We start from the raw sequence: 21,172 nt of genomic DNA on the forward strand, positions 1-21,172 counted from the left end.
TATATTTTGGCTTCTGAGACATAATTTCCTTAGATGGGGATTCAATTGGTCCCTAGTGGTATATTTGCAGATGGTAGAAGGAAGACAAGATGGAGGGCCAAAAAAATCACAATGAACTGAGCTGGGAAGTATGTGGCTCCAAAATGTAGCATAAACTTATGCCATGTAAATTTAAAATAAGGCTACATGAAATTCCTAACAGTCCCATTCCATTGATTCACCCCTTTTGTCATCTATACATTTTTTTCATGGTTAATACAGTGAAGTGACTGGGCGTGTATCCTTTTGCTTTCCCCATATTTCTCAAGGACTGTCTGAATAATGCATTGTCATAATCCTTTGATTTTTGAAATTTAATTCACAGCCTGGAGTGCTTGGCTAGTCATTCCATTCAACTGGCTTTTCTTCTTCTAAATGTTCTTCATCACCATAGCAAGCTCTTTAGCTCATTTCATTCTATCAAACATAGTGCTTGTTCTAAAGGTCATGTCGATTTTATCCAGACCTTGATATTTTATGTCAGCAGCTCTCAAACATCCATCTACAGAATTCAATATTTTCTCTATCCAACACTAATTTGAACACAAATAACAGATATGATAGGCTAACTTTCTGAGTGTGCCTTGAATGAATTTCTCACTCACTAGTAACAATTAAAAAGATTCACAGTGCTGAAGTCAACTGTTCAAAGAATCAGGCAGAAAATATTACATTTCAAAAAGCCTGAAATTCGCTGCTCTAAAAAGTGACACTCTCAAGTTAGGAACTGTGGAGATTGGATTGGACCTACCATTCAGCCTTCAGGGTCTCCTTGCATATTTTTTATCTGTACTAACTGGACACAAATTTTGAGATCTAAAAATGTGGTTAACATCTAGATGGGGATCCAAAACCTTCTCTAAATGCTTCTCTTAAATAATGGGCTGCCATCTAATCCAGGCATAATTGAAAAAGAACAAGCAAAATATACAATTAAATATACCAGCTTCAATTACCTATGAAAAGCAAGTAGATCACCTTTTGGAGGTGAAGGGGACCTCCAGCACCGAACCTATTAAAGTGGTGGTCCTTACCACTTTTTCCCTTTGGGCAATTCTGAAATGAATGTAACATTTCATGCTGAATATTCATGTCTAAACCGACATGGTCTGCATCTGTAATCAGCCTGTATTCCAAACGCTCAACAGAAAAGCTTCTGATGTTGCCCTTGGGGTTCAATCGCTGCTATGGTTTGAGACCTGCACAATGTGAATGTTATACAATCCCTCATTCTTAGTAGGATGTGCTGGAATCATCAGTTGCATCAATAGATGTGATTATGTGCACCTCAAGCTGCAGGGAGAAGCAGATATTATTACTATACTATTAATGTTATTGTTGTTATTAATATTATTAATATTAAATCTGATTCCAGCAGGGGTGGGGGTTATAGTAGCCCTCAGATGAAAACTTTCATCATAAAGGTGCTAGACTGGTCTGAAAAATCAGTTAAGACAAAGCATATAATGTCTATACACTGAAATAGCAGAAAAAGCCATCATGGCTAACCTCTAACTATGACTCCTGCCTAGATTAAAAATCCATTAAATCAAATACACCATGCTCTATTCACCTTCCACCTACATAACCTTTCCTTCTTGTCATCTAAATTGTCCTAATGCTTCTTTCCTATCTCTCAATCTAGAAAAGACATCTGCAGAGGACAGGAGCAAGGGAATGCACAAAACTGATATTTTGTTCATAAGGTGTTAATTTATATTTATTCTTTGCTGCCACCAATTAATATTCAGGTTTCTTTAGCTGCCACCATTTTATTACACCTCAGTCACCTCCTCTGTCAGGATTTTATAATGACAGGCCGCCTCTAACTATAGTCTCAATAAAATTCTTAGCTCTTCTTCCCTGAAGTCTCTTAACTATATTCGTCAGAGGTATCTTTCTATTAACAGTTCCCAAAACTATCCCATGGGGGGGGGGAAGTGCCACTGTCTGGCTCTCTCTCCCCCCCCCCCCCCAGTTCTTTCCTATGGAACATGTTCCCAGAGAAGTGTCCTAGCATGCTGCCAGAATGTTTTCTCCATGAAACCCTGCCTGAAGTTGCCTTATATTGTCTGTTGACATCCGGCAGGTTCCGTGGAGGAAATATCTTGGCAGTGTGCTAGGACATTTCTAGTACTCCTTGTGATGAGGTGGTGTGTAGGCTGAGCCATTGCACCATTGGATGTGTGCTGCAGCTCACTTGGACTCACCACAGATACTGCAGCTTCCTGGATTTCTTCAATGTCCTTCTCCTATGTCTCAGCAATGCCTTCCCTTTGAAAACAGTGCACAAGGACATCTAGAAGAACAAGAATTTGTTAAGTTGTCCTTGACTTTCCTTATCCTTTTTTCTGACCAGAGGATCCACCTGGGTTGAATCTGAGCATTCTCTAAGACATCAAACCTAGTCAAAATTATTGCCAATCCACTTATCCTCAATACAGAATGAGGACAATTCAAGTGATGAGTGTTTGGCATGTGACCCTTGCTCTTATTTTGGGTGAGGAGGGGTGTTCTCAATGCCCTGTTTAGGAACCATAGAGCGCCTAACCAATTCTAGCCTAAGAAACACAAATAAAGCTATGGACAAGGCGGTAGCTATTGTCCGCTTTTGGTCTAAAACTATTTAGCTGCTTGTGATTCCTTTATTTTATTACTTTTAAACTTATTTATTATGCAGTGCTTTTGTCACAAAATAAATAAATCATTTATGTCATTACACAAACTTTAACCAAGTTTCTACACACTTGGGTCCAACAAATTCATTTCTCCCAATGCTGCATACCATGGTTCCAGAATCAGCTTTATGTCAGGGTGCTTTTAGACAGCATCAAAATCTGCATTTTAAATGGGGGGGGGGGAGTGTGTGAAAAATCCTGGGATCCGACTGCAGGTCCCCACACAGACCTGTTAGTCCCGAGATTGGGTCCCCTGCCATAATCACAGGCTTTCTCTGTATCTAAACAATACGAAGCACAGACAGGAGTCATCTGGTGGAAGTTTTTTATTAAAAAATCACTCTTATTATGTGTTGGACTATGTATAGGCACATGTGAATATCTTAATATAAATAAAAGCAGATTCGTATGTGCGCATATGAGGTCCAGCACATAATGGAGGGATTTTTTTTCAAAAAACTTTCACTGGATCTCTCTCTTCCCCCGATTGTTAATTCAAGCTCTGTTTAATAATATAAAGTTTAAAATAAAGAGTTTCAGAGAGTTCTAATTGAGCTCCATTTGTGCTTCCTTTAAACCAGCTGTGTGTCTGTTTCACTGCCCGATCAGCTGATCATCTGTTTTGAGCTTTATAAAAGCACAGCTGCGCTGGAGCAGTCTCCACGAGGGGAGGGAAAGAAATCACATGTTTTTCATGAGTACAGGGATATACAGTGATGCGAATATGAATGTTTTTAGCCGGAATCAAGATATAAGCAGACCTTTTAAATACGTGTTTTTATCCGTTGCAACGAATCAGTGTCATTTAGCCGCTACACCTTTTAACCCAGTAACTTCCACATTTTGATACTGTATAGAAGGGCCCTCAAATACAGCTTGTTTCTATAATGGTTGTTCAATATGTCCAAAGTTGTGTGAACATAAGTTAAAAGTCTGTAGTTTTATTTACTTTGGTATTGTATATAATTGCCCAAAATACCAACTGTTAGAAGTTTAGGGATTAATTGTATCCTTTCAGAGGTCAATGAGGCATTTGAAGACTACAGAGAACCAGCTTTGAGATGGCTATCTCTTAGATAAATTAGTTGGTACTTTATCTTGATTATCCTTTAGTCTGTGATTCAAAGAAACTTAAGTAGTTAACCCCACACAGTCAATAAAAGCAGATTGCTCAGATTTCAATGAAAACTTACCTACTCCACAAGGGAAATCTACCTTTGACTAAGGGCTTTGCTTTCTTTTTTAAGTGGAAAAAATGTGTGTTGATTCACAGCACCAGCACTGCAACCCTAACAAAGGCCCCTTCTACACTGCCATATAAAATCAACATTATTTCTTTTGAACTGGATTATATGGCAATGTAGAATCTTAAAATCCTAGAGTTAGAAGAGACCTTGTGGGCCATCCAGTCCAACCCCCTGCCAAGAAGCAAGAAAATCGCATTCAAAGTACCCCTGTCAGATCGCCATCCAGCCTCTGTTTAAAAGTCTCCAAAGAAGGAGCCTCCCCGTCTAGGGGAGAGAGTTCCACTGCCAAACAGCTCTCACAATTAGGAAGTTCTTCCTAATGTTTAGGTGGAATCTCCTTTCCTGTAGTTTGAAGCTGTTGTTCTATGTCCTAGTCTCCAGGGTAGCAGAAAACAAGCTTGCTCCCTCCCCCCTATGATTCCCCCTCACATATTTATACATGACCATCATGTCTCTTCTAAGCTTTCTCTTCTGCACGTTAAACATGTCCAGTTCTTTAAGATGTTCCTCATAGGGCTTGTTCTCCAGACCCTTGATCATTTTAGTCATCCTCTTCTGGACACATTCCAGTTTGTCAACATCTCCCTTCAAATGCAGTGCCCAGAATTTGATAAGAGTATTCCAGTTATGGTCTGACCAAGGCAGAATAGAGGTGTAGAATGACTTCCCTGGATCTAGACACTATACTCCTATTGATGCAGGCCAAAATCCCATTGGCTTTTTTTGCTACCGCATTGCATTGTTGGCTCATGTTTAACGTTGTCCACGAGGACTCCCATGATCTTTTTCACATGCACGTACTGTTTTAGACCAAGATAATCCTGTTCAAATCAGATAATGTGGATTTTTTGCTTTGATAACCTAAATTGTCTGGCAGTATAGAAGGGACCAGAGATAGAATTTATTTTGTTATCACAACTTACAACTTACTTTGGAATCCTGAACACTAAATAAGTGTAGGCTGGATCTACACTGCCCTATGTCCCAGAATATAAGGCATTTTTATCTGGCAGTGTAGACTCATATAATCCAGTTCAAATCAGATAATCTAGGATCAGATCCTGGGATTTAAGGACAGTGTACATCAAGTTTAAAAAGCATTCATCCATTTCTGTCAGCACCCAAAGTGATAGCTTTTTCAAAAGTGCAATTACTTTTGAAGTTCAACCATTTCTTCTTGACTCCTGTTTTGTGTCCCTTTCCGTGTCAAAGGTTAGGAAAATTAGTCAAGGAACCACAAACACAAATGTAGGTACTTCACTTGCAATTCTACAGCAAAAACACTATATAGTGAAAAAAAATTAAATCTACTTCTTTATCAAAAGCTCAGTATTTTTGACCAATGCTTTTGGGTTTGGAAAGATCGGCCACTTACAAGAAACGTTGCCCAGGGGACGCCCGACTGAATTCACTCAATCTTCGGGGAGGCTCTAGCTTTATATATGCTGATGACCTTGGCCTTACAACACAAGCAAAAGATTTTGAAACAGTTGAAAAGCAACTCACCAATGCCTTGAAAGATCTCTCCAGCTACTACAAAGAGAACCATCTGAAGCTGAACCCTTCCAAGACACAAGTGTGTGCTTTCCACCTACGTAACCGCGAAGCCAACAGGAAACTGAAAGTTACTTGGGAAGGCCAAGAGCTCGAACACTGTTTCCATCCTAAATACCTTGGTGTCACCTTAGACCGAACACTAACATATAGGAAACACTGCATAAACACCAAGCACGCAATAACATCCTGCGGAAACTGACTGGCAGCGCATGGGGTGCAGACCCACAAGTAGTAAGAACATCAGCCCTGGCCTTGTCTTTCTCAACTGCTGAGTACGCCTGTCCTGTTTGGCACAAGTCCGCCCATGCAACGCAGGTGGACATAGCACTGAATGAAACATGCAGAATCATCACGGGATGCCTTAAACCTACACCTGTTGATAAACTCTACAAGTTAGCTGGCATTGCCCCTCCTGACGTGCGACGGGAAGTTGCTGCTAATGGTGAGAGAAAAAAGGTCGAACATTGTGAAAGCCACCCACTGCATGACTATCACCCTCCTCCCACCAGACTCAAATCAAGGAAGGGCTTCATGAGAACCACCACTCCTCTTGATGTTCCTCCAGCAGCAGCAAGGGTGTCCCTCTGGGCAGCTAAACCTGGCAATTCTAACTGGATGGCCCCCCACGAGGGTCTTCCTCCAGGGGCAAACCAAGAATGGGCAACTTGGAAGTCCCTGAACAGACTCAGAAGCGGAGTGGGCAGATCAAAAGACAACTTGGTAAGGTGGCACTACCTGGAGGAATCCTCCACCTTGTGTGACTGTGGAGCTGAACAAACAACTCAGCATATGTATGCTTGCCCACAATGCCCTGCCTCATGTACGGAGGAGGAGTTGTTTAAAGCTACAGACAATGCAGTTGCTGTTGCCCGCTTTTGGTCCAAAACTATTTAGTTGCTTGTGATTTCTTTTCTTTTTTTCCCCATTATTTGAAATGTACAATGCTTTTGACACGAAATAAATAAATAAGTATTTTTGACATATCATTTATATTCTCAGCACAGGCCTGTAATTCAAGCTATAATATTCAATAGATAGCACTCAGTTAACATATTTACCTCATTTGTTTATCATCTTTGTTCAGAAAGAACTGTGAACATACTTAATTTAGCCATAATAATTCTTTTTCCCCATTTACTAAAAACATTTCCACCTCTTTCCGATATTTTGCAGTAAGTCCTCCCAAGCAATAGTAAAACCAAGATATACAGCATGATATTGGAGATCTTTGGAAATGGAAATTTAGCACCTAAGCCAGCCTAGTAAGCATTACTTGTCAACAGTTTTGACCCTTTTTGCTTGCTTTTGGGGCTGTGATCTCAGTTTAATGGATGCACTTGACAGTAGCAATCCTTTACAAGTACTCTAAAAGCAGACATAAGTAAAACAACCCAAACCACATCCATTGTTAATAATTGATGCTTATTCAGCATTGGTGAGCATTGATTATAGGCTTAAAAGGAAGTTCTTTGCAATATTGATTTTGATGCTTTTGACTTGCTATATCAAGTCTGAAAACTCTGCACTCTTAATGGAAGTCGGTCACATTTCTTAAAAAATTAAGCAGCCTTGAAGCACATGTGATTCAATACTAGTCTCTACACTCTTTTCACAGCACAGACCGCATGTCCTTGAAGAAATGTCAAAAAAGTGTTACATTCTTCAGCCTTAAAAAGAGGGTATAAATTAATATCCATATCCAGGAGGTTTTGTTGAAAACTGAAATGGCTTTGGGAGAGCTGATTTGCATGATGTGAGTAATAAAAGATAACCTAAGCAATAAACATTCATTATGAATAGCACAAATGATAAAATATTTCTTCTCCATAATATTTTCTGCAGTTGGAAATATATAAAGTAAGGGTAAAAATTCTAGCTTGACTGAAAGAAAAGTATTGGTATTTAAGGATTGGAAAAAATGAATCAACTAACTACTTTATCAATGAGCAGTTATTTAGGAAGAATAAAAGTATTCTCTTCCTGCCCATTCGTTAACATTACAGTAGAGTCTCACTTATCCAACATAAACGGGCCGGCAGAACGTTGGATAAGCGAATATGTTGGATAATAAGGAGGGATCAAGGAAAAGTCTATTAAACATCAACTTAGGTTATGATTTTACAAATTAAACACCAAAACATCATGTTATACAACAAATTTGACAGAAAAAGTAGTTCAAAATGCAGTAATGCTATGTAGTAATTACTTTATTTATGAATTTAGCACCAAAATATCACGATGTATTGAAAATATTGACTACAAAAATGCGCTGGATAATCCAGAATGTTGGATAAGCGAATGTTGGATAAGTGAGACTCTACTGTACTTTCTTCTTAAATAAATCTTGTATATGTACACAGCTTTGAAAAATTGATTGGTTGTTCATGAAAAGCTTTTTTTTATCATGCTCTCTTTGGGAAACATAGTGAAAAAGCCTATGTTGTTTTAGAATAAACTACTGAATACAGAGTAAAGTGGAGAAGATGCCTACAGTCTTGTAGTACAAACGATCCCTAATACTTACATTTTCAAAATATCTCAGCACAACACAGTATAGTGAGGTAATATACTTGATCTATTGGCACATTGGAATTCCCTATGCATTATTTACCCAAATAACATTTGTAGTTTATGTGATGTACACAGATACAGATAATATTCCAAAGCAATATTGTTGGATGGGGTGGACGTAAGATACAGAGCTGTCCTTCTGTTGAAAAAAAAAGAGATTGGATTTATGGTTTAATAATCTATAGTACTTCATCTAAAGTACATGCAGGATATCCCAGCAACCTTTGCTATATTGTAAAAACAATCTAGCATCTAAAAAAGGTGACTTTGTCAAGTACCAAATGGGAATGAGGTCAGCAGAGAACTGCCCTGAAGTTCAACATTGCATTAACACTGAACAGTTTATTATAGCTCTAAAATTTAAAGAAGGATTGAACAGACTATGTCATCCAGTTATGACTGAGAGGAAACACTGTACTGCCAAGAATAATGGATTTGCCATGCTGCTTTCTACATTCATAATGCACAATTTCATTTTACTTTTTAGCTTTTATAAATCTGGTGCTTAACCCAGCCAACTGGCCAAGTTCTGGATTTGGATTATCATTTGGGAAAAGAATCTTCAGTGAAAAAAAACACAAATCTCTTCTTTGTAGCGAGCAAAGGGGCTAGTTTTATTATTAATATTTGGTTGAAACTTTGCAATTTCTTTTAAAGAACATGACATCTTGCTCTGTGTTTACAAGACTGTAAACAGGACTTACGATTACATAATTTTGAGATCACTTTTATGGTCATTACTGGTTAAATGTGATTCTCAAAACCTGCTTCTTATGTCAGGCAGTGCTCCAGCTGAAGGGTTTCAATTTGTGGAAAATAATGAATTCTGCCCTGTGAGCAATAAGTAGACCAGAAAGACAAAGGGCCAATGCATGCTTCCTCTTTATGTCTTCATTTTAGGGGTGATGTCCAGTCATTTTAGAGTTGATGTCATATGGATGGCTGCCCCTTTCATCAAAGTACGAAGCATGAGTTTGGGAGAGAAACTGACTTAAATCTAGATGGGTTTCATGTTTGTACTCTATTTTGTAGAGGAGCAGAATTTTGTAGCTGCAGAATTGGGATTTTAATGCTAATTGCAATTGCTATGCATGTCCTATGTAAGGAAATTCACTAAGGTGTTTTTATGTTGACAAGTTTATGTTTCTCTTGATTTCAGATGTTTTATCCTTATGGCATACACACACACACACACACACACACACACACACACAATGCTGATGTCCACATAGGAACACACATTAGGCCACATGGATGTCATCAACTTTTCTTGATTCATATTAAAATTTCAAATCAGCATGTTTGAAAATCTAAATCTTAAATCACTTCATAATATTCAATAGTGTACCACCTAAATGTAGAGCATTACATCTATTGATCTAATAAGATGGTGATGTAATCTATTGCTGTTGTGTTGCAGCATCTGCAAATTAGTCAGTACAGACAACCATAACCTTTATGTAATTGCTGAATATATATTCTGCTTACATTTTGAATTCACAATATTCAGGCTTTTGTCTCAAGAACACCACCTATTTCTGAAATTGGAACAGTGCTGTTCTTACAAAAGTCAATTCTTCTAGCCAAATAACAAAGGTTATTGTAGGTCAGGCTTGACTTGCGTTTGCAGTGCAATGTGTACATCTGCTTTGCTGAATATAGACTAGTTGATCAGACTTTCATAATAACAAAAGGAAGTGGAAGAGATTCTTTTAAACATATTTCCCCAATCCAATCATCCACAACCAACACACATACTACTGACCAAGCTTCTTCTTATGTTCTAGCAAAGGAATGATGCAAAAGTTCACAGATTTTAATTTGAATTTGCATCTTATTATTTTAAGGCTCTAGTGCTTAATTTCTGATGGACAGGATGCATGGGCTTGCATGTGTATAAACAAGCTCTTTCCATGCTGACTGGAAACCCTCTGGATCAAAGGAGGTATTAATTTGGTCAATATGCTCTTGCCCAAATATTTCTGTAATACATTGGGGATGCAAATCTTTGCGTATTTCATTTTCACACAGAAGAATGAAAAAATTCAAAACAATTTTCGTTGGGTGAGGCTATAATTGTTGTTTACTCCTGCCAAGATAACTTTGACTTATGGATGACCTTATGAATTAAAAATCTCCACAATCTGCTCCTATACGTTTTTAAAGAGAGAACTGAGCTTCTCTATCTTCTGCTACCAGTTAAGCAAACTATTTGATTTCTATACTTGCCATCTCGTGATATCTATTATACAGGCACCTCTTTGGTTGCTTGAAGAATATGTTTGCAATAAATACCTGTTAGACTTGTAAAATTCAGTAAGTCACTTTCCTGCTTCATTCTTCATCTTGTACCAATTTTTCCTACAGCCTTTGATCCTGAATGCTGTTTAACTCCTGTTCTGGTATGTGATCATTTTCCTTTTGGACTTCAAGTAGCTTACATTTTTTCTTCTTTTATTTTTATACGTAGAGCATACACTTGGATTATGGTGACAGGTTTTCCCTGAATTTTAATTGATATGATTCAGTCAGATTTGCATCATATTATCTGAGTGCTTTTGCTCTCCTCACTATTAATGCCACACAACTTCATTTCCTGAGTAAAATACAGTATCTGTTACTCTCTCTCTCCATTTACCTCTAGGTAGGGTTTGAGGGCAGATTTCCATTCAATAGAATGAGCAGAAAGACCTTCCACAAAAACTCTTCTACTATCTGATAAGAAAGTGCATTGGTTGTCCTGTAGACTGGGCAAAGAATAGCTGCTGAATGAGTTCTATGACATAACATGCCAATAGTGACATTTTGCTGTTGGAATTGTCCTGTTACTCATCTGAGCCAAATTAAAAGTGCTAGTCATAGCCTTTGAGTTTTTGAACAGCTTTAAATCCAGTTTACCCAAAAAGAGCACCCTCTTCTGTATACATCTTCCTGTACCTTGAGAAGAGTGTTTGTTTTTCATGTACTTCCACCAGGTATGTGGGACAGCTCCTTAAGGAACTTTTTTAGTATTTGGGCTTTCCAGTTATGAAATATCCTACCTGAGAGATCACATCGCAGCTAGATTGTGAACTTTTCAGCATATTCATTTTACTGTTCTTTTTAAAAGATCTTTGCAAGATTGTCATTTTCCATTGTTTGGTTGTTGTTTATTTCTTGATGCTATTAAACTGTTCAATATGTTATGTCTGCATTTTATTTTTGTACTTAAATGGCTTTAACTGTTATTTTTCCAACCATCAGGGGCACTTATTGCTGATGGCTGGTATATAAATGTTGTAAAGAAGGAAGTAAATAAGACCTTGTGAGGGTGAAATGTTGTTTTCACAGTGCCATAGCAGTCAAAAGCATAATATTTTTGCATAGACTGTATAAGTTGATACAAATGTTTTAAAGTCACATTAACTTATGTGATGTCAATAAGGTGTACTGTCCATTCAGAATGCTCCTGAATATTATCAAACATATCTTATTCAGCAATGGCTAAATGAATAGTATGGAAGCTGATCAACCCATTTTCTAACTTCACAGTATGTCATTACATGATTAAAGTAACAATTGCATTTGTGATGGTGTATAGATTGAGCTGCTGAAGGACTTGACCCTAAGGTGTGATCTATTTTTTTAATTCCTGTTTAATGATTATGGTGAAACTTTATTGCTTAATTACATCACACATCAATGAATTTTGCATTTTGATTAGACAGTAATTGTATGGAATGCTCTAGATCATTTGAGGACACTCCCATGAAGCATTTACAACATGCTGTGGAGTTCCAAGAAGGGCAAGCTATATGTTTTGACACAATTATCGAAAGTTTTGTGCATGTAAGCTGAGCTGAGCATTTGCATTTGAACTCCCATGCTGCTTTGTGGTGATTTTCCTCTGCTAAAATATATTTCTGAATTCACTATGACGTATCTCTGTCACTTACTGTGCAGCTGTGGCTGAACTAACAGCTGTAGTATCCTGATAACGTCTCATAAGAGGGCAGTATTATTATTGGCTTATTTTCATATTCCTTATGCTTTTGATGTTTTGATTTTTTGAGTTAGTAAAAATGATGCTACACATTCCAATGGGACTCACTGAAGTCTTTTACAGCTATCTAGTTCTTCTTGATTTCCTTCCATGCTGTTTTTTTTTTTTTTTTACCTTCACACTACAGTGTTATATTCATGCAGGTATGCTATCCAAGTATTTTTCTGTTGGCATTCTAAATTCTGAAAAAGCTGTTGTTGCCTGTAGATTAAAAAGAAATTCCACAGGAAATATATGTATCAAAACAGAAAAGGGTTTTAAAGTGCTGTTGCATCTGGTCTTGAATTCGAACACAGGACAAATACTTGCGTTGATATCTCACACAAGATGTGTCTGGGACAAATTAAATGAGAAATAGTATTAAATGAAAAATGAGAAATATACAAAGCTGTAGTATATTACAATTCTATTTTTAATACAAACATGAACACACCATTTATAAAATCAGGCAGAATTCAGAGTTCTTTACATTGCAACTGTTCCATATTGATTTTTATTTCCCAGCTTATTTATAGTTATCACAGTTATAGGGAAAGCTTGAATAGAAGATCCATCACTATAGGAAGTGATGATCTGTCACTAAGGAAATTTCGTTGCCATATGTCCTTAATGCTACAAAAATTGGACTGCAATGTTACATTTTACATATGATTGTGAAGTAGCTAACAAATATAGTTTAACGCTCTCAGCAGAAAATAAATCATACTGTATTGCACTGATTTTATTTACTTATTTTGAGTATTTATACCTTACTCTTCAGCCAAAAAGCCTTCCATGGTGAATTACAAAGAATTAATGTGATAGTTCCTGCCTAAAGCTTACAATCGAAGTACGACAGGACACACAGGGAAATGGGCATGACAGCGGAGAAAGTGAATAAGTTCATCAGACGCTGCCGGCTATCATCTATCTTAGAGTCAGAGCAAGGGCAGTTGAAAGGAAAGACAGAGGCTCTGACCAATTGCTTGGACCTAAATATAATGGAAGCATTTCTGATCGTTCTTCTGTTAACTCGGAAACTAGAGTAATGACACGCGGAATCCACAGGGATCATGGAAGTGTATCTGGTTGTTCTTCTTTCCTTCAAAGATCATAGCAGTGGAAGTTGGAATCTGGAGAAGGGACTCTTACCAGACACAGAATCAAGATCTGAAGGCAGCATTAACACTTGAGGTCTTATAACACATTCTAAATTACAGACTGCCTCTTAGATCAGTTCATATATTTACACTGTACTAGATTGTAGCAATTGGATCACTATCGAGCTCATCACATGAAAGCTGACAAAGTGAGGAAAAGCAGAGGGAACTATCTTCTTTCACTCCCAACCATAGACAGGTTGTCTTCAGGGATGGCAGCCATCCCATTTCCTTTCCCCGTCTTTCTCAACTTCTATCCAGCTTCTCTCTGGCTTCTGCCATTGGAAGGTCGGATAGCACTCAGCTCCTGAAAATGCAGTCTTCCTCTGTTTCCTTGCGCTGCCACAATGGAGTCACCAACCTCTAGAAGTGGCTTTATGTCATATGATGACCTCCGTGGGACTCCGTTTTGGCAGTGCAGAGAAACTGAGAGAAGACTGAGTCTGATGAGGTCCTAAGGTTGTTATAGATGTGAATAGTTTGCATCTTGGGTGTACTTCTGGATGCAAATCTGAATCTGAAAGACTAGGTTTTGCCAGTGACCAGAAGTGTACTTTCATAGTTAAGGCTTGTGTGCCATCATAACCCATTTCTCAAGACATCAGATTTGATCATTGTGAAATATGTCTCGCTTTCATCCTATTGGTATTACTACAGAACATTTTATATGAGACTGCCTTTGAAAAGTGCTCAGCAAATTCAAGTATCCCAAAGTGCAACAAGTAGATTGTTAACTGGGGCTGGCAGCAGCAACCACTCAGTTTCCTTGTGCCAACAACTCCATTAGCTGATGGTTTGTTTCCAGGCACAATTCAAAGCATGACTTATGAACCACAAATCCATATAGACTTATGGGAGGAGTGACAGTGAAGGAGCAGGAGGTTGCGAAAAGGAATATCTAGCTTGTAACTCAGATCTCTTATGATACATTTCTCAGAAATTAAGGGATTAGGAACATCGCAACTAAAAACCTATTAACAGACACATATAATAAAGGGAGTGTCTAGGCTGCTCTCAGAACATAAATTAATCTGGCGGGAACTTGAAGACAAATGATGGCAAAGAGATTATGGGGAAATGTTTTTCATGTCAAAAATAGACAAAGTATTTAAGGGATGTAAAAATAACCTGGCTAAAGATGTTATGAAGACTTGGGTTAAGTTAAAAAAAACATATTTCCAGGAATTTCTCCCCTAACCTCAATAGTTTTACTGGAAATTTCCCCAGAAGACATGAGAGTTAAACTTAAAAACAAAAAATTAGTGGTGGTGGAAATTGCTCTTTCTTGGAAGGAATGGATGCAAAATTCGATGGACAAATTTAATAAGCTAGAGCACTAAGGTGTCCTGAATTGGTTTGAGAGGCAGCAGCTGTATAAATGGGAAAAGGACTGGTTAGGTAAAAATCCCCATATGTAGAGAGTTAAATAAATATTAAGAATGGGCAAGTAAACTTAAAAAGCAAAAAATATCCGGGAAAGAATTAATTGGGAAAATATAAAATGGTTTAATTGATGAGGAAATAGGGTTGAAGTTGTTAGAAAAGGTATGGGAAGGAGATCTTGGGCCTCTGACGGATCTTGACTGGAAAAGGGTCCTAAAGTGGAGAGTGGTTAAGAATCTGTCATTAAGATTAAAAGAAAATGTGTAAATAGTCAAATGGAGATGGTATACCACACCTGTTAAATTACTTAGGTGATCCCTTGTTGTTAGAGTATGATGGCCTTCCAAGTTCTTGCAAGATGCCTGAGCGTGAGGTTTTTTTAATGTGCGGAGGTTGGTGCACAGCCAATCAACACACAGTCTTCACAGAGTGAGGGTCTCAACCAGTGTTGTGGTTAACATGATGACGGTGGCTTCTCAATCTGTTGCAGTCTTCTTCCCCCTTAACAGCTGTTGTACCATGTTATCTTCAGCCTGATCTGCCACTGAGGTCTTCGGATTGTGCTCGGTCTGGAATCTCCCGTGCCCCCCCCCCCCGAGTGCATGTCTCTGGTAGTTACGCCCACGGTTTCATTGAAACACGCAATCCCCCTCACCACAAGGTGACAATCCATTGAGGGGGACTAGTTAAATTATACCAGATGGATAGGAAGCAAAGTAACCTCTGCTGGAGATGTGGCATGCATAAAGGGACATATTTTCACTTATGGTGAGAATATCCTCAGCTGAAGAGTTTTTGGAATGATATATTTATAGAAATAAGAAATATTATAGGATTAAACATTGTCCCGGATGCTAGGTTAGCATTACTAATGGATACCTGAAAACTGAACTTAGAAAGAAGAAAAAAGAATAGTTGATTACTTTACTCACATTGGCCAGACTTATTACTGCAAGGAATTAGAAGATAGTAACCAATCTCACAATGCAAGAATGGTATGGGGAGGTAGGGAACATAGCTTTCCATGATAAACTATAAATGGAAATGAGGGTGTTCGGGGGGAAATTAATAGATCAGAATTTGATTCATATTGGTTGGTTTTCATTAAATATATGTTAGAGAGTAATAAGAGAAAACAATACAACCTTGTAGGTCAGGAATTTTTGATATGACATTTGTTTACTGGTTGACGTATAAATTTATGACAAAGGAAATGATATTTGTTCAGGCCTTTGTGGTGGGGTTATGGGTTTGTAAAATGTCCATTGTTTTGTGTTCTGTTTACACTGTAAGCTGTTAAAGTATGTAAATCATTCTTTCCATTTCAAATAAAAAGAAAACAAATTAAATTTGTTTTGATTTACCAGATTTAATAAGTGTTGGTTCCCTGAATTAGAGGTAGGGTTAAATTATAGCTAACTGCAGTGGACCTGTCAAAAATAGGAGCCTCTCAGAAAATGAACAAGTGACAACTCTGATTCAGCATTTGCAGGATTTGAATACACACGAATTCTCCTAAACACTGTTAAGGGAGTTAAGTTCTCAAAGCACTCAGCCTGGATGGACAAACTTATACATTTAAGTTCCTCTGCTATTTCAACTTCTGTAATGAAATTCTTACTTAGTTCTAATTGGCCCTCACTGGAATATTTTGTCTTTCTCCAAATATATATTCTCCATGGAAATTTAATTTCGTCAGATAGAATTCCAGGTAATAACAGTAGAACTGGGAGTAAAAAATGGAATTTCTCCAACAAATTTCATATGTTTCTAATAGCTCTTCATTGATATATTTTTCTTTCTCTTCAAAGGAGTATTCCTCATGTATTTTTTTTTTAAATTCTTGTATGGATTCTGTATCCCTTGACCAAAATGCTTACAGTTGCTTTCTGCAATTTGGATGTGATTTTATTTTATTTACTAGCTTGGGTACCCAGCGATGCCCTGGTGATTTGAAAAGGACCTTGTTTGTTTTTGGATCTTAGGTAATATCAGTTTGGTCATATGTTACGCTATTTCTTGGGGGGGGGGGGAACAGTCTTTGCTTTTGTTTTTTATGAATGCTCCCAGTAGAAAATGCATAAGGATGTGGGTGAACTACAATTCCCACAAATCTTGGGTCAATCCTCCCAAAACTCTCACAGTTGGCCATGTTGGATCTCTGTGCCAAATTTAGTCCAGATTCATCATCTACTGGGTTCAGTGTTCTTTGGATAAGGGTGCATACAACTCCCAGATTCCCAGGGCAATCACCCCGAAGCCCCACCAATATTCACAGTTAGTCATGTTGGGTCTGTGTGACAAGTTTGGTCCAGATCTGATGTTGGCTGGGTTCAGTATTTTCTGCATACGGGTGAACTCTAACTCCCAGATGCCAAATTCAATCACCCCCAAACCCTGCCAGTATACAAATTTGGCCATGTTGGGTCTGTGTGGCAAGTTTGGTCCAGATCCATCATCGGCTAGGTTCAGTGTTCTCTGGATAAAGGTGAATTACAACTCCCAGATTCTCAAGGCAATTTTCCTGAAACATCTGTCAGGATTCACAGTTGGCCATGCTGAGTCTGCATACGGGTGAACTATAACTCTCTGATGCCAAGGTCAATCACCCCAAGTTGACAGCATTGGCTCTGTGTGTCAAGTGAGTTCAAGATCCATCATTGGTGAAGTTCAGAGTGCTCTTAGATTGCAGGTGAACTATGCATCCCAGTAGCTACAATTCCTATAAATCATGGTGAATTCTCCCCAAACCTCTCCAGTATGTTCAGTTGCTGATCAATTCCTCTGTTTGCTCTGTGCCATAGAAAAGAGTAGGAAAGGGCTGAGAGAGAGAGGTGATTGGTGGGGTTATTCAAATGGAAAGAGAAAGGAATGCTGGGATGTGTTCACTGTAACCAGCAATGTCCTGGAAGGGAGTAACTTGGTGGCTCCTCAGCACTGGGAACTATAGCCTGTTTGTGGAGGCCGGAGACTGTCTGTGTAAGCGGACACCTGTGCCACATACACACATACAGATTTTCACATACGGATTTTCACTTTTATTATGTGTATAGATTTTAAATTTTTTTGGATTTTGGAATGTTTGCATATACATAATGAGACATCTTGGAGATGGGACCCAAGTCTAAACATAAAATTTGTTTATTTTTCTTAGACATCTTATATACATAGCATGAAAGCAATTTTATATACAACATTTTGTATAGTACTATAGATCATTGGAACACATTATGAGCTATCACATATATTAATAATATGAGTGTGTGTATTGTGTGGGTAAAAGACTCCACTCCAATATGACATCTTGGCTGCACACTAAAGGTTATAATTAGAGAATCTACAAATAGTAGGTCAGTAATAGCAGTCTTTGCCTCTGTCAGCAGTTTTTCACTTTTCACACAAGCCATGTTAGCTAATTGGATTAAGTGTGTCTCTAACGCTAATGTCTGCAAATGGTGGCTAAAGAAGGAACTGTCATGTGACACCTGGTTTGTGAGTTAAGAAATGATTAACAGAGCTAATAAATGTAAATTAAATATATAACTCACACACGTAATTAACTATGCCTTATTTCCTTGATTAAAAATCTACTTAGCACTGATAATGGCTCAGCTTAAAGACTAGGTTATCTGAGCCTGGAGAAGGTTTTCTTCATTAAGTTCAGATAACATTTAAAGAGACAGAAAGGATTTGCAAGTACAAAATTTTTGAATTTAAAAGGTTGAATTTAATTTATCACAAATTTATGTGTGTTTTGACCATTCATATAACTTCTCTGCTATGGATACACTTGTGTGCTCCTTTGTCTATTAAGGTTCAAAAGGTATTGCACTCCTACTAGGGAAGGCAGATTAGGGTTATGTATATGGAGATTATGATTGATTGATATCATCTATGCATCATCTTCTATACAAAAATTGCTTTATTTTGCACTTTCTAACTAATGTGGCTAGTCAAAACCCAGAACTTTATTTGGGAATTCTCCAATTGTTGAAATGGATCTCTCTGATATTAGGTGACTATCAGGGAAAGGTATGAATAAAAATTGCATATGCTAATGATATAGACACTATGTCATTAAAATAAATGTATAATGAATATATGTATAATGAATATAATATATACACATGCACATATTCCTCAAGTATTTCCTGCACAATAAGAAACAAGCATTTTTGTTTTCATTCTGATCTCCTTGTTTATTTCCAATTAACACTAATCCTAGCTCACACTGTTTCTCTGTTTCTCCTTTTTCTTTCAGAGGTGGTTCGAAGTGTCCAAATATTCCTATACCATGGAAATGTATTTGCCTTCCATCTCTTAGCAGCATTGAACATTCATTGGGTTTTACTGTTTGAGATTTAGTGGGTACGGAGGCTTACCCTGGACTATCTGTTAGCTTTTAATATGTATTATAGTCTTATATTGTGTTCTATTCTTTATGCATTGTCTCAAGCGAGAATAAAGAACAATTAGGAACTGTATATTCATAGCAAATCCCCAGTCCTCTTCCATGACCTAGAAAACACTGTGCAAGAATAAAAAATATTAACTAAAAACATGTTTATTGCATAAAGAAAAATAGAAGTCTGAACTGAGAACCAGAAAATCCTTTTTAAAATATCACCTTAGCTCATCCTCACCAGGTGGCTGTGACACCGAACACAACTGTGTGTACTCTATAAGGGAACTAGCAGAGCTGTGCTACCTTTTTAAAGTACCATTGAAGATAATGTATGCAAAGTGCTTTGAGCAATTAGGAAATGTATTGTTAATTCTCAAATCCATACATATTTATAAAGATGCACTATTAAAATTTTATGTAAAAGGAACTATTGGATAATGCTAGAGTTATTTATGCTCCCTTCTGTGAGTGCCTAAACAGTACAATTACTGGTATAACTTAAAGTTACACTATCATAATTCCCCAAGAAGATTCCAGTCATAATGTGCAAGTAAAATGTATGTTCTCACTTCGACTGGATTCTACTCTATCATCATCACCATCATCACCATAGGCTATCACTCATGGCTGATCATGGTTGCCTTCCAAGTGTAGAGTCTTACAAGTGAGTCCGTAGGTGACTATAGATACTAGGGCAGTACAAAATTATCATTAGTCCTCATAAGTTGGATCAAATTCATTAAATTAGTACTTACGATGTGATATCCAACACAAAAAGTAAGAATCAAAACTTACCCAATACCTTTTTGTTTGAATTTTATAAACCTCGGAAGCCTCCCAAAGTCAGTTTCACATTCAGAACAAGCAAGCAAAGCAAAGGCAAGAAGGCTGCTTTTCCTCTTCAAATTAATGTCCTCTCACCATTAGGAGAGGAAAGCAGCAGGAAAAAAGCTGATTCCCACTCCTAAAGAGACTAAGAAAGCACAAAATTCTGAGAAATGTAGTTTGGGAAGGCGAGGAGCCTTATGCTAGAGAATTCAAAAGGCCCTGCCCTAAACTACATCTCCCAGAATTCTGCTCAGCATCAGAAAGCCCCGATCAGGATGGGAGAGATTTGTCCCTCCATAACAGCAGCCAGTCATAGTTCCAATAAATTGTTGAATCTGAAAGAAGAGGACTGACTGATACATCTAGTAAGTAAATCTCTGGGCTGGGATGGGAAGAAATCCCTAAATGAAAGTTCTATCGAGTAATATGAGACATTCAATGAAATAGCTGTTGTGGCTTTTTAAAAAAGTTTTTGTCAAAGCTTTAAAAATTCCCTAAAATCAGAAGATGTGTGGATATTTCTAAATGTTGGGGGGAGTGATCTCCTATTATCTTGTTTCATTGTATAGAAAATTCAGGGAGATTTATTTCTTATGTATTATTTACCTTATTTTTAATCCTGTAGGGGACTCGAGGCAGCTTACATACGTCAACCAAAGACGACTCCGTGTATTCTTCATTTTTGTTCCAGCAGTACCTTCCAAAAGAAGGTGTACTTTTCCCCTCCTTCAGCTGTTCCTCTTCTATTCTCCAGGTCTCTTGGAGCACTGCTATATCGATGTTAAAGCGCCCTTGCAATAATAGCAGTCCTGAGTTCAGGGCATTCATTCTCTGTGTTATTTAACAGTGTCCATATGTTCCACATTCCAAAATTCATTTCTCTTTCTTGACTGCAAGATGGTGACCCCTCTGGATACAGCAGTCCAGTCAGGGATAAGAAAAGCAGACTATGTTTAGGGCACCTTTTCTAGCCCTTTAGGAGTGGATCCTAAATATGGTTGCTCAGTCATGCATACAGCTGCTGGACTGCTCAGCTGCCTTGGACCTTGAGGTAGAATGACTGAATCCATATCCACCACCCATGTGCCCGTTTGTGGCTAGAGGCTTCGGATTTTAGTCTTCCTCCCATCTCCGCTCGCTTATTGTCATGGAACATTTGTAGGTTTGCTTTCCTTTTTCTTGGAAGACGCCTATGCCTGGATTTGTTTTATGTGTGGAGATCAATGCACACCCAATTAACACACAGCCTTCACAGAAAGGGGTTCAGATACAGTGGCATGGTT

The sequence above is a fragment of the Anolis carolinensis genome, chromosome 5 (assembly GCF_035594765.1).
Source record: "Anolis carolinensis isolate JA03-04 chromosome 5, rAnoCar3.1.pri, whole genome shotgun sequence".
Taxonomy (NCBI): domain Eukaryota; kingdom Metazoa; phylum Chordata; class Lepidosauria; order Squamata; family Dactyloidae; genus Anolis; species Anolis carolinensis.